Source organism: Pan troglodytes, chromosome 20 (assembly GCF_028858775.2).
Source record: "Pan troglodytes isolate AG18354 chromosome 20, NHGRI_mPanTro3-v2.0_pri, whole genome shotgun sequence".
Classification (NCBI taxonomy): Eukaryota; Metazoa; Chordata; class Mammalia; order Primates; family Hominidae; genus Pan; species Pan troglodytes.
The window spans coordinates 28844705-28861028 of record NC_072418.2 but is presented as its reverse complement, the minus strand read 5'-3'; positions in this window follow the sequence as shown (position 1 = coordinate 28861028).

Sequence of the window (16324 nt, the reverse complement as noted above, 5' to 3'; positions counted from 1 at the left end):
TGTGAGTGGAACGCACACAACACAAAGTAGTTTCTGAGAATGATTCTGTCTAGTTTTTATACAAAGATATTTCCCTTTCTAAGATTGGCCTGAAATCGCTTGAAATCTCCACTTGCAAATTCCACAAAAAGAGTGTTTGCAAACTTCTCTGTCTAAAGGAAGGTTCAACTCTGGCAGTTGAACAGACACAACACAAAGAAGTTAATGGGAATTCATCTGTCTAGCATTATCCTGAGAAATCCCGTTTCCAACGAAGGCCTCAAAGTGGTCCAAATATCCTCTTGCAAACTTAACAAACAGAGTGTTTCCAAACTGCTCTATGAAAAGAAAGGTGAAACTTTGTGAGTTGAACGCGCACATCACACAGTAGTTTCTGAGAGTGATTCTGTCTAGTATTGAAACGAGGATATTTCCTTTACTACAATTGGCCTCAAATCGCTTGAAATCTCCACTTGTAAAATCCACAAAAAGAGTGTTTCAAATCTGCTCTGTCTAAAGAAAGGTTCAACTCTGTGAGTTGAATACACACAACACAAAGAAGTTACTGAGAATTCATGTGTCTAGCTGTATATGAAGAAATCCCGTTTCCAACGAAGGCGTCAAAGAGGTCTAAATATCCCCTTGCAGACTTAACAAACAGAGTGTTTCCAAACTGCTCTATGAAAAGAAAGGTTAAACTCTGTGAGTGGAACGCACACAACACAAAGTAGTTTCTGAGAATGATTCTGTCTAGTTTTTATACAAAGATATTTCCCTTTCTAAGATTGGCCTGAAATCGCTTGAAATCTCCACTTGCAAATTCCACAAAAACAGTGTTTGCAAACTGCTCTGTCTAAAGGAAGGTTCAACTCTGGGAGTTGAATAGACACAACACAAAGAAGTTACTGGGAATTCATCTGTCTAGCATTATACTGAGTAATCCCGTTTCCAACGAAGGCCTCAAAGTGGTCCAAATATCCTCTTGCAAACTTAAGAAACAGAGTGTTTCCCAACTGCTCTATGAAAAGAAAGGTGAAACTCTGTGAGTTGAACGCACACATCATAAAGTAGTTTCTGAGAATGATTCTGTCTAGTTTTGAAACGAGGATATTTCCTTTACTACAATTGGCCTCAAATCGCTTGAAATCTCCACTTGTAAAATCCACAAAAAGAGTGTTTCAAATCTGCTCTGTCTAAAGAAAGGTTCAACTCTGTGAGTTGAATACACACAACACAAAGAAGTTACTGAGAATTCATGTGTCTAGCTGTAGATGAAGAAATCCCGTTTCCAACGAAGGCGTCAAAGAGGTCTAAATATCCCCTTGCAGACTTAACAAACAGAGTGTTGCCAAACTGCTCTATGAAAAGAAAGGTTGAACTCTGTGAGTGGAACGCACACAACACAAAGTAGTTTCTGAGAATGATTCTGTCTAGTTTTTATACAAAGATATTTCCCTTTCTAAGATTGGCCTGAAATCGCTTGAAATCTCCACTTGCAAATTCCACAAAAAGAGTGTTTGCAAACTGCTCTGTCTAAAGGAAGGTTCAACTCTGTGAGTTGAATAGACACAACACAAAGAAGTTACTGGGAATTCATCTGTCTAGCATTATACTGAGAAATCCCGTTTCCAACGAAGGCCTCAAAGTGGTCCAAATATCCTCTTGCAAACTTAACAAACAGAGTGTTTCCAAACCGCTCTATGAAAAGAAAGGTGAAACTCTGTGAGTTGAACGCACACATCACACAGTAGTTTCTGAGAATGATTCTGTCTAGTTTTTAAACGAGGATATTTCCTTTACTACAATTGGCCTCAAATCGCTTGAAATCTCCACTTGTAAAATCCACAAAAAGAGTGTTTCAAATCTGCTCTGTCTAAAGAAAGGTTCAACTCTGTGAGTTGAATACACACAACACAAAGAAGTTACTGAGAATTCATGTGTCTAGCTGTAGATGAAGAAATCCCGTTTCCAACGAAGGCGTCAAAGAGGTCTAAATATCCCCTTGCAGACTTAACAAACAGAGTGTTTCCAAACTGCTCTATGAAAAGAAAGGTTGAACTCTGTGAGTGGAACGCACACAACACAAAGTAGTTTCTGAGAATGATTCTGTCTAGTTTTTATACAAAGATATTTCCCTTTCTAAGATTGGCCTGAAATCGCTTGAAATCTCCACTTGCAAATTCCACAAAAAGAGTGTTTGCAAACTTCTCTGTCTAAAGGAAGGTTCAACTCTGGCAGTTGAACAGACACAACACAAAGAAGTTAATGGGAATTCATCTGTCTAGCATTATCCTGAGAAATCCCGTTTCCAACGAAGGCCTCAAAGTGGTCCAAATATCCTCTTGCAAACTTAACAAACAGAGTGTTTCCAAACTGCTCTATGAAAAGAAAGGTGAAACTTTGTGAGTTGAACGCGCACATCACACAGTAGTTTCTGAGAGTGATTCTGTCTAGTATTGAAACGAGGATATTTCCTTTACTACAATTGGCCTCAAATCGCTTGAAATCTCCACTTGTAAAATCCACAAAAAGAGTGTTTCAAATCTGCTCTGTCTAAAGAAAGGTTCAACTCTGTGAGTTGAATACACACAACACAAAGAAGTTACTGAGAATTCATGTGTCTAGCTGTATATGAAGAAATCCCGTTTCCAACGAAGGCGTCAAAGAGGTCTAAATATCCCCTTGCAGACTTAACAAACAGAGTGTTTCCAAACTGCTCTATGAAAAGAAAGGTTAAACTCTGTGAGTGGAACGCACACAACACAAAGTAGTTTCTGAGAATGATTCTGTCTAGTTTTTATACAAAGATATTTCCCTTTCTAAGATTGGCCTGAAATCGCTTGAAATCTCCACTTGCAAATTCCACAAAAACAGTGTTTGCAAACTGCTCTGTCTAAAGGAAGGTTCAACTCTGGGAGTTGAATAGACACAACACAAAGAAGTTACTGGGAATTCATCTGTCTAGCATTATACTGAGTAATCCCGTTTCCAACGAAGGCCTCAAAGTGGTCCAAATATCCTCTTGCAAACTTAAGAAACAGAGTGTTTCCCAACTGCTCTATGAAAAGAAAGGTGAAACTCTGTGAGTTGAACGCACACATCACAAAGTAGTTTCTGAGAATGATTCTGTCTAGTTTTGAAACGAGGATATTTCCTTTACTACAATTGGCCTCAAATCGCTTGAAATCTCCACTTGTAAAATCCACAAAAAGAGTGTTTCAAATCTGCTCTGTCTAAAGAAAGGTTCAACTCTGTGAGTTGAATACACACAACACAAAGAAGTTACTGAGAATTCATGTGTCTAGCTGTAGATGAAGAAATCCCGTTTCCAACGAAGGCGTCAAAGAGGTCTAAATATCCCCTTGCAGACTTAACAAACAGAGTGTTGCCAAACTGCTCTATGAAAAGAAAGGTTGAACTCTGTGAGTGGAACGCACACAACACAAAGTAGTTTCTGAGAATGATTCTGTCTAGTTTTTATACAAAGAGATTTCCCTTTCTAAGATTGGCCTGAAATCGCTTGAAATCTCCACTTGCAAATTCCACAAAAAGAGTGTTTGCAAACTGCTCTGTCTAAAGGAAGGTTCAACTCTGTGAGTTGAATAGACACAACACAAAGAAGTTACTGGGAATTCATCTGTCTAGCATTATACTGAGAAATCCCGTTTCCAACGAAGGCCTCAAAGTGGTCCAAATATCCTCTTGCAAACTTAACAAACAGAGTGTTTCCAAACTACTCTATGAAAATAAAGGTGAAACTCTGTGAGTTGAACGCACACATCACAAAGTAGTTTCTGAGAATGATTTTGTCTACTTTTTAAACGAGGATACTTCCTTTACTACAATTGGCCTCAAATCGCTTGAAATCTCTACTTGTAAAATCCACAAAAAGAGTGTTTCAAATCTGCTCTGCTGAAGAAAGGTTCAACTCTGTGAGTTGAATACACACAACACAAAGAAGTTACTGAGAATTCATGTGTCTAGCTGTAGATGTAGAAATCCCGTTTCCAACGAAGGCGTCAAAGAGGTCTAAATATCCCCTTGCAGACTTAACAAACAGAGTGTTTCCAAACTGCTCTATGAAAAGAAAGGTTAAACTCTGTGAGTGGAACGCACACAACACAAAGTAGTTTCTGAGAATGATTCTGTCTAGTTTTTATACAAAGATATTTCCCTTTCTAAGATTGGCCTGAAATCGCTTGAAATCTCCACTTGCAAATTCCACAAAAACAGTGTTTGCAAACTGCTCTGTCTAAAGGAAGGTTCAACTCTGTGAGTTGAATAGACACAACACAAGGAAGTTACTGGGAATTCATCTGTCTAGCATTATACTGAGAAATCCCGTTTCCAACGAAGGCCTCAAAGTGGTCCAAATATCCTCTTGCAAACTTAAGAAACAGAGTGTTTCCAAACTGCTCTATGAAAAGAAAGGTTAAACTCTGTGAGTGGAACGCACACAACACAAAGTAGTTTCTGAGAATGATTCTGTCTAGTTTTTATACAAAGATATTTCCCTTTCTAAGATTGGCCCCAAATCGCTTGAAATCTCCACTTGCAAATTCCACAAAAAGAGTGTTTGCAAACTGCTCTGTCTAAAGAAAGGTTCAACTCTGTGAGTTGAATAGACACAACACAAAGTAGTTACTGGGAATTCATCTGTCTAGCATTATACTGAGAAATCCCGTTTCCAACGAAGTCCTCAAAGTGGTCCAAATATCCTCTTGCAAACTTAACAAACAGATTGTTTCCCAACTGCTCTATGAAAAGAAAGGGGAAACTCTGTGAGTTGAACGCACACATCACACAGTAGTTTCTGAGAATGATTCCGTCTAGTTTTAAAACGAGGATATTTCCTTTACTACAATTGGCCTCAAATCGCTTGAAATCTCCACTTGTAAAATCCACAAAAAGAGTGTTTCAAATCTGCTCTGTCTAAAGAAAGGTTCAACTCTGTGAGTTGAATACACACAACACAAAGAAGTTACTGAGAATTCATGTGTCTAGCTGTAGATGAAGAAATCCCGTTTCCAACGAAGGCGTCAAAGAGGTCTAAATATCCCCTTGCAGACTTAAGAAACAGAGTGTTTCCAAACTGCTCTATGAAAAGAAAGGTTAAACTCTGTGAGTGGAACGCACACAACACAAAGTAGTTTCTGAGAATGATTCTGTCTAGTTTTTATACAAAGATATTTCCCTTTCTAAGATTGGCCTGAAATCGCTTGAAATCTCCACTTGCAAATTCCACAAAAAGAGTGTTTGCAAACTGCTCTGTCTAAAGGAAGGTTCAACTCTGGCAGTTGAACAGACACAACACAAAGAAGTTACTGGGAATTCATCTGTCTAGCATTATCCTGAGAAATCCCGTTTCCAACGAAGGCCTCAAAGTGGTCCAAATATCCTCTTGCAAACTTAATAAACAGAGTGTTTCCAAACTGCTCTATGAAAAGAAAGGTGAAACTCTGTGAGTTGAACGCGCACATCACACAGTAGTTTCTGAGAATTATTCTGTCTAATTTTTAAACGAGGATATTTCCTTTACTACAATTGGCCTCAAATCGCTTGAAATCTCCACTTGTAAAATACACAAAAAGAGTGTTTCAAATCTGCTCTGTCTAAAGAAAGGTTCAACTCTGTGAGTTTAATACACACAATACAAAGAAGTTACTGCGAATTCATGTGTCTAGCTGTATATGAAGAAATCCCGTTTCCAACGAAGGCGTCAAAGAGGTCTAAATATCCCCTTGCAGACTTAACAAACAGAGTGTTTCCAAACTGCTCTATGAAAAGAAAGGTTGAACTCTGTGAGTGGAACGCACACAACACAAAGTAGTTTCTGAGAATGATTCTGTCTAGTTTTTATACAAAGATATTTCCCTTTCTAAGATTGGCCGGAAATCGCTTGAAATCTCCACTTGCAAATTCCACAAAAAGAGTGTTTGCAAACTGCTCTGTCTAAAGGAAGGTTCAACTCTGTGAGTTGAATAGACACAACACAAGGAAGTTACTGGGAATTCATCTGTCTAGCATTATACTGAGAAATCCCGTTTCCAACGAAGTCCTCAAAGTGGTCCAAATATCCTCTTGCAAACTTAACAAACAGATTGTTTCCCAACTGCTCTATGAAAAGAAAGGGGAAACTCTGTGAGTTGAACGCACACATCACACAGTAGTTTCTGAGAATGATTCTGTCTAGTTTTAAAACGAGGATATGTCCTTTACTACAATTGGCCTCAAATCGCTTGAAATCTCCACTTGTAAAATCCACAAAAAGAGTGTTTCAAATCTGCTCTGTCTAAAGAAAGGTTCAACTCTGTGAGTTGAATACACACAACACAAAGAAGTTACTGAGAATTCATGTGTCTAGCTGTAGATGAAGAAATCCCGTTTCCAACGAAGGCGTCAAAGAGGTCTAAATATCCCCTTGCAGACTTAACAAACAGAGTGTTTCCAAACTGCTCTATGAAAAGAAAGGTTAAACTCTGTGAGTGGAACGCACACAACACAAAGTAGTTTCTGAGAATGATTCTGTCTAGTTTTTATACAAAGATATTTCCCTTTCTAAGATTGGCCTGAAATCGCTTGAAATCTCCACTTGCAAATTCCACAAAAACAGTGTTTGCAAACTGCTCTGTCTAAAGGAAGGTTCAACTCTGTGAGTTGAATAGACACAACACAAAGAAGTTACTGGGAATTCATCTGTCTAGCATTATACTGAGAAATCCCGTTTCCAACGAAGGACTCAAAGTGGTCCAAATATCCTCTTGCAAACTTAACAAACAGAGGGTTTCCAAACTGCTCTATGAAAAGAAAGGTGAAACTCTGTGAGTTGAACGCACACATCACACAGTAGTTTCTGAGAATGATTCTGTCTAGTTTTTAAACGAGGATATTTCCTTTACTACAATTGGCCTCAAATCGCTTGAAATCTCCACTTGTAAAATCCACAAAAAGAGTGTTTCAAATCTGCTCTGTCTAAAGAAAGGTTCAACTCTGTGAGTTGAATACACACAACACAAAGAAGTTACTGAGAATTCATGTGTCTAGCTGTAGATGAAGAAATCCCGTTTCCAACGAAGGCGTCAAAGAGGTCTAAATATCCCCTTGCAGACTTAACAAACAGAGTGTTGCCAAACTGCTCTATGAAAAGAAAGGTTAAACTCTGTGAGTGGAACGCACACAACACAAAGTAGTTTCTGAGAATGGTTCTGTCTAGTTTTTATACAAAGATATTTCCCTTTCTAAGATTGGCCTGAAATCGCTTGAAATCTCCACTTGCAAATTCCACAAAAACAGTGTTTGCAAACTGCTCTGTCTAAAGGAAGGTTCAACTCTGGGAGTTGAATAGACACAACACAAAGAAGTTACTGGGAATTCATCTGTCTAGCATTATACTGAGAAATCCCTTTTCCAACGAAGGCCTCAAAGTGGTCCAAATATCCTCTTGCAAACTTAACAAACAGAGTGTTTCCCAACTGCTCTATGAAAAGAAAGGTGAAACTCTGTGAGTTGAACGCACACATCACACAGTAGTTTCTGAGAATGATTCTGTCTAGTTTTGAAACGAGGATATTTCCTTTACTACAATTGGCCTCAAATCGCTTGAAATCTCCACTTGTAAAATCCACAAAAAGAGTGTTTCAAATCTGCTCTGTCTAAAGAAAGGTTCAACTCTGTGAGTTGAATACACACAACACAAAGAAGTTACTGAGAATTCATGTGTCTAGCTGTAGATGAAGAAATCCCGTTTCCAACGAAGGCGTCAAAGAGGTCTAAATATCCCCTTGCAGACTTAACAAACAGAGTGTTGCCAAACTGCTCTATGAAAAGAAAGGTTGAACTCTGTGAGTGGAACGCACACAACACAAAGTAGTTTCTGAGAATGGTTCTGTCTAGTTTTTATACAAAGATATTTCCCTTTCTAAGATTGGCCTGAAATCGCTTGAAATCTCCACTTGCAAATTCCACAAAAAGAGTGTTTGCAAACTGCTCTGTCTAAAGGAAGGTTCAACTCTGGCAGTTGAACAGACAAAACACAAAGAAGTTACTGGGAATTCATCTGTCTAGCATTATCCTGAGAAAGCCCGTTTCCAACGAAGACCTCAAAGTGGTCCAAATATCCTCTTGCAAACTTAACAAACAGAGTGTTTCCAAACTGCTCTATGAAAAGAAAGGTGAAACTCTGTGAGTTGAACACACACATCACACAGTAGTTTCTGAGAATGATTCTGTCTAGTTTTTAAACGAGGATATTTCCTTTACTACAATTGGCCTCAAATCGCTTGAAATCTCCACTTGTAAAATCCACAAAAAGAGTGTTTCAAATCTGCTCTGTCTAAAGAAAGGTTCAACTCTGTGAGTTGAATACACACAACACAAAGAAGTTACTGAGAATTCATGTGTCTAGCTGTATATGAAGAAATCCCGTTTCCAACGAAGGCGTCAAAGAGGTCTAAATATCCCCTTGCAGACTTAACAAGCAGAGTGTTTCCAAACTGCTCTATGAAAAGAAAGGTTAAACTCTGTGAGTGGAACGCACACAACACAAAGTAGTTTCTGACAATGATTCTGTCTAGTTTTTATACAAAGATATTTCCCTTTCTAAGATTGGCCTGAAATCGCTTGAAATCTCCACTTGCAAATTCCACAAAAACAGTGTTTGCAAACTGCTCTGTCTAAAGGAAGGTTCAACTCTGGCAGTTGGACAGACACAACACAAAGAAGTTACTGGGAATTCATCTGTCTAGCATTATACTGAGTAATCCCGTTTCCAACGAAGGCCTCAAATTGGTCCAAATATCCTCTTGCAAACTTAACAAACAGAGTGTTTCCCAACTGCTCTATGAAAAGAAAGGTTAAACTCTGTGAGTGGAACGCACACAACACAAAGTAGTTTCTGAGAATGATTCTGTCTAGTTTTTATACAAAGATATTTCCCTTTCTAAGATTGGCCCCAAATCGCTTGAAATCTCCACTTGCAAATTCCACAAAAAGAGTGTTTGCAAACTGCTCTGTCTAAAGAAAGGTTCAACTCTGTGAGTTGAATAGACACAACACAAAGAAGTTACTGGGAATTCATCTGTCTAGCATTATACTGAGAAATCCCGTTTCCAACGAAGTCCTCAAAGTGGTCCAAATATCCTCTTGCAAACTTAACAAACAGATTGTTTCCCAACTGCTCTATGAAAAGAAAGGGGAAACTCTGTGAGTTGAACGCACACATCACACAGTAGTTTCTGAGAATGATTCCGTCTAGTTTTAAAACGAGGATATTTCCTTTACTACAATTGGCCTCAAATCGCTTGAAATCTCCACTTGTAAAATCCACAAAAAGAGTGTTTCAAATCTGCTCTGTCTAAAGAAAGGTTCAACTCTGTGAGTTGAATACACACAACACAAAGAAGTTACTGAGAATTCATGTGTCTAGCTGTAGATGAAGAAATCCCGTTTCCAACGAAGGCGTCAAAGAGGTCTAAATATCCCCTTGCAGACTTAAGAAACAGAGTGTTTCCAAACTGCTCTATGAAAAGAAAGGTTAAACTCTGTGAGTGGAACGCACACAACACAATGTAGTTTCTGAGAATGATTCTGTCTAGTTTTTATACAAAGATATTTCCCTTTCTAAGATTGGCCTGAAATCGCTTGAAATCTCCACTTGCAAATTCCACAAAAAGAGTGTTTGCAAACTGCTCTGTCTAAAGGAAGGTTCAACTCTGGCAGTTGAACAGACACAACACAAAGAAGTTACTGGGAATTCATCTGTCTAGCATTATCCTGAGAAATCCCGTTTCCAACGAAGGCCTCAAAGTGGTCCAAATATCCTCTTGCAAACTTAATAAACAGAGTGTTTCCAAACTGCTCTATGAAAAGAAAGGTGAAACTCTGTGAGTTGAACGCGCACATCACACAGTAGTTTCTGAGAATTATTCTGTCTAATTTTTAAACGAGGATATTTCCTTTACTACAATTGGCCTCAAATCGCTTGAAATCTCCACTTGTAAAATACACAAAAAGAGTGTTTCAAATCTGCTCTGTCTAAAGAAAGGTTCAACTCTGTGAGTTTAATACACACAATACAAAGAAGTTACTGCGAATTCATGTGTCTAGCTGTATATGAAGAAATCCCGTTTCCAACGAAGGCGTCAAAGAGGTCTAAATATCCCCTTGCAGACTTAACAAACAGAGTGTTTCCAAACTGCTCTATGAAAAGAAAGGTTGAACTCTGTGAGTGGAACGCACACAACACAAAGTAGTTTCTGAGAATGATTCTGTCTAGTTTTTATACAAAGATATTTCCCTTTCTAAGATTGGCCGGAAATCGCTTGAAATCTCCACTTGCAAATTCCACAAAAAGAGTGTTTGCAAACTGCTCTGTCTAAAGGAAGGTTCAACTCTGTGAGTTGAATAGACACAACACAAGGAAGTTACTGGGAATTCATCTGTCTAGCATTATACTGAGAAATCCCGTTTCCAACGAAGTCCTCAAAGTGGTCCAAATATCCTCTTGCAAACTTAACAAACAGATTGTTTCCCAACTGCTCTATGAAAAGAAAGGGGAAACTCTGTGAGTTGAACGCACACATCACACAGTAGTTTCTGAGAATGATTCTGTCTAGTTTTAAAACGAGGATATGTCCTTTACTACAATTGGCCTCAAATCGCTTGAAATCTCCACTTGTAAAATCCACAAAAAGAGTGTTTCAAATCTGCTCTGTCTAAAGAAAGGTTCAACTCTGTGAGTTGAATACACACAACACAAAGAAGTTACTGAGAATTCATGTGTCTAGCTGTAGATGAAGAAATCCCGTTTCCAACGAAGGCGTCAAAGAGGTCTAAATATCCCCTTGCAGACTTAACAAACAGAGTGTTTCCAAACTGCTCTATGAAAAGAAAGGTTAAACTCTGTGAGTGGAACGCACACAACACAAAGTAGTTTCTGAGAATGATTCTGTCTAGTTTTTATACAAAGATATTTCCCTTTCTAAGATTGGCCTGAAATCGCTTGAAATCTCCACTTGCAAATTCCACAAAAACAGTGTTTGCAAACTGCTCTGTCTAAAGGAAGGTTCAACTCTGTGAGTTGAATAGACACAACACAAAGAAGTTACTGGGAATTCATCTGTCTAGCATTATACTGAGAAATCCCGTTTCCAACGAAGGACTCAAAGTGGTCCAAATATCCTCTTGCAAACTTAACAAACAGAGGGTTTCCAAACTGCTCTATGAAAAGAAAGGTGAAACTCTGTGAGTTGAACGCACACATCACACAGTAGTTTCTGAGAATGATTCTGTCTAGTTTTTAAACGAGGATATTTCCTTTACTACAATTGGCCTCAAATCGCTTGAAATCTCCACTTGTAAAATCCACAAAAAGAGTGTTTCAAATCTGCTCTGTCTAAAGAAAGGTTCAACTCTGTGAGTTGAATACACACAACACAAAGAAGTTACTGAGAATTCATGTGTCTAGCTGTAGATGAAGAAATCCCGTTTCCAACGAAGGCGTCAAAGAGGTCTAAATATCCCCTTGCAGACTTAACAAACAGAGTGTTGCCAAACTGCTCTATGAAAAGAAAGGTTAAACTCTGTGAGTGGAACGCACACAACACAAAGTAGTTTCTGAGAATGGTTCTGTCTAGTTTTTATACAAAGATATTTCCCTTTCTAAGATTGGCCTGAAATCGCTTGAAATCTCCACTTGCAAATTCCACAAAAACAGTGTTTGCAAACTGCTCTGTCTAAAGGAAGGTTCAACTCTGGGAGTTGAATAGACACAACACAAAGAAGTTACTGGGAATTCATCTGTCTAGCATTATACTGAGAAATCCCTTTTCCAACGAAGGCCTCAAAGTGGTCCAAATATCCTCTTGCAAACTTAACAAACAGAGTGTTTCCCAACTGCTCTATGAAAAGAAAGGTGAAACTCTGTGAGTTGAACGCACACATCACACAGTAGTTTCTGAGAATGATTCTGTCTAGTTTTGAAACGAGGATATTTCCTTTACTACAATTGGCCTCAAATCGCTTGAAATCTCCACTTGTAAAATCCACAAAAAGAGTGTTTCAAATCTGCTCTGTCTAAAGAAAGGTTCAACTCTGTGAGTTGAATACACACAACACAAAGAAGTTACTGAGAATTCATGTGTCTAGCTGTAGATGAAGAAATCCCGTTTCCAACGAAGGCGTCAAAGAGGTCTAAATATCCCCTTGCAGACTTAACAAACAGAGTGTTGCCAAACTGCTCTATGAAAAGAAAGGTTGAACTCTGTGAGTGGAACGCACACAACACAAAGTAGTTTCTGAGAATGGTTCTGTCTAGTTTTTATACAAAGATATTTCCCTTTCTAAGATTGGCCTGAAATCGCTTGAAATCTCCACTTGCAAATTCCACAAAAAGAGTGTTTGCAAACTGCTCTGTCTAAAGGAAGGTTCAACTCTGGCAGTTGAACAGACAAAACACAAAGAAGTTACTGGGAATTCATCTGTCTAGCATTATCCTGAGAAAGCCCGTTTCCAACGAAGACCTCAAAGTGGTCCAAATATCCTCTTGCAAACTTAACAAACAGAGTGTTTCCAAACTGCTCTATGAAAAGAAAGGTGAAACTCTGTGAGTTGAACACACACATCACACAGTAGTTTCTGAGAATGATTCTGTCTAGTTTTTAAACGAGGATATTTCCTTTACTACAATTGGCCTCAAATCGCTTGAAATCTCCACTTGTAAAATCCACAAAAAGAGTGTTTCAAATCTGCTCTGTCTAAAGAAAGGTTCAACTCTGTGAGTTGAATACACACAACACAAAGAAGTTACTGAGAATTCATGTGTCTAGCTGTATATGAAGAAATCCCGTTTCCAACGAAGGCGTCAAAGAGGTCTAAATATCCCCTTGCAGACTTAACAAGCAGAGTGTTTCCAAACTGCTCTATGAAAAGAAAGGTTAAACTCTGTGAGTGGAACGCACACAACACAAAGTAGTTTCTGACAATGATTCTGTCTAGTTTTTATACAAAGATATTTCCCTTTCTAAGATTGGCCTGAAATCGCTTGAAATCTCCACTTGCAAATTCCACAAAAACAGTGTTTGCAAACTGCTCTGTCTAAAGGAAGGTTCAACTCTGGCAGTTGGACAGACACAACACAAAGAAGTTACTGGGAATTCATCTGTCTAGCATTATACTGAGTAATCCCGTTTCCAACGAAGGCCTCAAATTGGTCCAAATATCCTCTTGCAAACTTAACAAACAGAGTGTTTCCCAACTGCTCTATGAAAAGAAAGGTGAAACTCTGTGAGTTGAATGCACACATCACAAAGTAGTTTCTGAGAATGATTCTGTCTAGTTTTGAAACGAGGATATTTCCTTTACTACAATTGGCCTCAAATCGCTTGAAATCTCCACTTGTAAAATCCACAAAAAGAGTGTTTCAAATCTGCTCTGTCTAAAGAAAGGTTCAACTCTGTGAGTTGAATACACACAACACAAAGAAGTTACTGAGAATTCATGTGTCTAGCTGTAGATGAAGAAATCCCGTTTCCAACGAAGGCGTCAAAGAGGTCTAAATATCCCCTTGCAGACTTAACAAACAGAGTGTTTCCAAACTGCTCTATGAAAAGAAAGGTTAAACTCTGTGAGTGGAACGCACACAACACAAAGTAGTTTCTGAGAATGATTCTGTCTAGTTTTTATACAAAGATATTTCCCTTTCTAAGATTGGCCTGAAATCGCTTGAAATCTCCACTTGCAAATTCCACAAAAACAGTGTTTGCAAACTGCTCTGTCTAAAGGAAGGTTCAACTCTGTGAGTTGAATAGACACAACACAAAGAAGTTACTGGGAATTCATCTGTCTAGCATTATACTGAGAAATCCCGTTTCCAACGAAGGCCTCAAAGTGGTCCAAATATCCTCTTGCAAACTTAACAAACAGAGTGTTTCCAAACTGCTCTATGAAAAGAAAGGTGAAACTCTGTGAGTTGAACGCACACATCACACAGTAGTTTCTGAGAATGATTCTGTCTAGTTTTGAAACGAGGATATTTCCTTTACTACAATTGGCCTCAAATCGCTTGAAATCTCCACTTGTAAAATCCACAAAAAGAGTGTTTCAAATCTGCTCTGTCTAAAGAAAGGTTCAACTCTGTGAGTTGAATACACACAACACAAAGAAGTTACTGAGAATTCATGTGTCTAGCTGTAGATGAAGAAATCCCGTTTCCAACGAAGGCGTCAAAGAGGTCTAAATATCCCCTTGCAGACTTAACAAACAGAGTGTTTCCAAACTGCTCTATGAAAAGAAAGGTTGAACTCTGTGAGTGGAACGCACACAACACAAAGTAGTTTCTGAGAATGGTTCTGTCTAGTTTTTATACAAAGATATTTCCCTTTCTAAGATTGGCCTGAAATCGCTTGAAATCTCCACTTGCAAATTCCATAAAAAGAGTGTTTGCAAACTGCTCTGTCTAAAGGAAGGTTCAACTCTGTGAGTTGAATAGACACAACACAAAGAAGTTACTGGGAATTCATCTGTCTAGCATTATACTGAGAAATCCCGTTTCCAACGAAGGCCTCAAAGTGGTCCAAATATCCTCTTGCAAACTTAACAGAGTGTTTCCCAACTGCTCTATGAAAAGAAAGGTGAAACTCTGTGAGTTGAACGCACACATCACACAGTAGTTTCTGAGAATGATTCTGTCTAGTTTTTAAACGAGGATATTTCCTTTACTACAATTGGCCTCAAATCGCTTGAAATCTCCACTTGTAAAATCCACAAAAAGAGTGTTTCAAATCTGCTCTGTCTAAAGAAAGGTTCAACTCTGTGAGTTGAATACACACAACACAAAGAAGTTACTGAGAATTCATGTGTCTAGCTGTAGATGAAGAAATCCCGTTTCCAACGAAGGCGTCAAAGAGGTCTAAATATCCCCTTGCAGACTTAACAAACAGAGTGTTTCCAAACTGCTCTATGAAAAGAAAGGTTAAACTCTGTGAGTGGAACGCACACAACACAAAGTAGTTTCTGAGAATGATTCTGTCTAGTTTTTATACAAAGATATTTCCCTTTCTAAGATTGGCCTGAAATCGCTTGAAATCTCCACTTGCAAATTCCACAAAAACAGTGTTTGCAAACTGCTCTGTCTAAAGGAAGGTTCAACTCTGGGAGTTGAATAGACACAACACAAAGAAGTTACTGGGAATTCATCTGTCTAGCATTATACTGAGTAATCCCGTTTCCAACGAAGGCCTCAAAGTGGTCCAAATATCCTCTTGCAAACTTAAGAAACAGAGTGTTTCCCAACTGCTCTATTGAAAGAAAGGTGAAACTCTGTGAGTTGAACGCACACATCACAAAGTAGTTTCTGAGAATGATTCTGTCTAGTTTTGAAACGAGGATATTTCCTTTACTACAATTGGCCTCAAATCGCTTGAAATCTCCACTTGTAAAATCCACAAAAAGAGTGTTTCAAATCTGCTCTGTCTAAAGAAAGGTTCAACTCTGTGAGTTGAATACACACAACACAAAGAAGTTACTGAGAATTCATGTGTCTAGCTGTAGATGAAGAAATCCCGTTTCCAACGAAGGCGTCAAAGAGGTCTAAATATCCCCTTGCAGACTTAACAAACAGAGTGTTGCCAAACTGCTCTATGAAAAGAAAGGTTGAACTCTGTGAGTGGAACGCACACAACACAAAGTAGTTTCTGAGAATGATTCTGTCTAGTTTTTATACAAAGAGATTTCCCTTTCTAAGATTGGCCTGAAATCGCTTGAAATCTCCACTTGCAAATTCCACAAAAAGAGTGTTTGCAAACTGCTCTGTCTAAAGGAAGGTTCAACTCTGGCAGTTGGACAGACACAACACAAAGAAGTTACTGGGAATTCATCTGTCTAGCATTATACTGAGTAATCCCGTTTCCAACGAAGGCCTCAAATTGGTCCAAATATCCTCTTGCAAACTTAAGAAACAGAGTGTTTCACAACTGCTCTATGAAAAGAAAGGTGAAACTCTGTGAGTTGAACGCACACATCACAAAGTAGTTTCTGAGAATGATTCTGTCTAGTTTTGAAACGAGGATATTTCCTTTACTACAATTGGCCTCAAATCGCTTGAAATCTCCACTTGTAAAATCCACAAAAAGAGTGTTTCAAATCTGCTCTGTCTAAAGAAAGGTTCAACTCTGTGAGTTGAATACACACAACACAAAGAAGTTACTGAGAATTCATGTGTCTAGCTGTAGATGAAGAAATCCCGTTTCCAACGAAGGCGTCAAAGAGGTCTAAATATCCCCTTGCAGACTTAACAAACAGAGTGTTGCCAAACTGCTCTATGAAAAGAAAGGTTGAACTCTGTGAGTGG